Genomic DNA, 1,699 nt, shown 5'->3' on the forward strand with positions numbered 1-1,699 from the left:
CTTAAGGAACACTTGTGCAATTGCAATCATAAAGGTGTACACATTGAGATTGTGTATTCCACAGATACACATGGAATGATATATAATATCTATGGGACATCTGTTTCTACCACAGCCATGAGAGCTCCAACCCTAAAGTACCCACAATAACTACACTTGTGGTGGAACCAATTATTCTTTTATCCCCCCACCATGACTGACCAATATGTGAGCAGTTTTCTTTCCTTAGGCATGGAAACTGTTTTAACACTGGCCTTGTGACATCACAATGTACCAAAAGTACTATGCCAAACATGTAAAACGTGTATAAAAATTCTATATCCCCGTATTGGCCACCTCAGATGAAAACAGATAACTCCTCAAATGTTAACTGGCTCTACTCCCCTAATATTAAACATAAAAACCACATGGGAAATATGGAAATCCAAATAGAAGTAACATAAACCTACCATAAATCATAAACATAAACCATTTGTGGGACAGCATGGATAACAAATGTGTAAATTTTAGAATGAGCCAGACAAAAGTTGGAAGGCTGGTTCATTCTCCCCTCCTTCCACTTCACCTTCATCTCCTTGGGTGTCCAATGTCCACAACGTCAAGTCGTCTCTCAGTAATTGCATTACTAGTGTACTCTCCTTGTATGATTCTTCACTTAAGGTATCAAGTTCAGCAATGGCTTCATCCAAAGCTGTCTTTGCAAGGGAGCAGACTTTCTCTGGAGAGTTCAGGATCTCCTAATAGAACACAGAGAAGTTCAAAGTCAGACCCAATCTTATAGAATGCATTGGTTGCATTTCTTTTTTGCTGATTTCAAATGCTTCTTGATATACTTGTTGTAATTGATCCACTATTTCATTCTTGTCATCACTGGCAGCAACCTCAGCCAAATAACAGTAGTAGTCTCCTTCCATTTTCAAACAGAAAACTTGGCTTTCTGCTCGTGAAGCATTAGGAATCAAGAACTTTTCCAATAGAGACAGTGCATCATTGCAGATATATCTTAATTTGGTCTCAATTTTCTCTCTGTATTCTCTGGCCATCTGCTGTTTTTTCTCAACACCTTCTATCCTTTGCTCCATACTTGAAACGACACTCCAAGGTGACCCTCAGGGTCCTGCGACATTTTTGCAAGCAACAGAAAGAAAATTTCTCTCCTCATTGGATGATTCAGCTCCTTGCTCAGTTACAGACTTCATGCAGGCTGCCATGTCATCATATTTCTCAGCCTACTCAGCCAGTTTGGCTTTCTGCACCAGATCATTTTCATCCATGACTGAATGTTTTGTGCCCAGAGTGAGTGGTGGCAGTGGTGGATGGACGGACACAGGGTACAACAGATTCTGGGAGGCAACAGTGGCCCAAGTAACTAATTTTAAAGAAATGTTAAAAATCACGAAGCCAGCACAGAGGCCTGAGGTATTCCAGTAAAGTCCTGTTACCATATTGAGATGAATCTTTAACCACTAATCTTTGAGTTGGGCCATGGAACTGGTTCTGAAAGCATCTGTTTATATCATTGTCTAATCTATATCCCTCTACATTTTTCATGAGAATAGTATAACATACTTTATAAAAGCTCTGCAAAAATCTAGGTAAACTTTATTAACAACATTCCTATTATCTGTTAGTTTAGAAATCATATGGAAAAAATGTTAATAAGGGTATTCTGACATGACTTGCTCTTGATCAAATACTG

The 1,699-nt window shown here is 38.9% G+C and overlaps 1 pseudogene; it reads right to left on the bottom strand.

Annotated features, from left to right (window-relative positions):
- Positions 1 to 506: 506 nt before the first annotated feature.
- Positions 507 to 1,274, bottom strand: LOC140532288 (14-3-3 protein zeta/delta pseudogene; annotated as a pseudogene).
- Between the last annotated feature and the right edge of the window lie 425 nt (positions 1,275 to 1,699).

The sequence above is a fragment of the Notamacropus eugenii genome, chromosome 3, assembly GCF_028372415.1.
Source record: "Notamacropus eugenii isolate mMacEug1 chromosome 3, mMacEug1.pri_v2, whole genome shotgun sequence".
NCBI lineage: Eukaryota > Metazoa > Chordata > Mammalia > Diprotodontia > Macropodidae > Notamacropus > Notamacropus eugenii.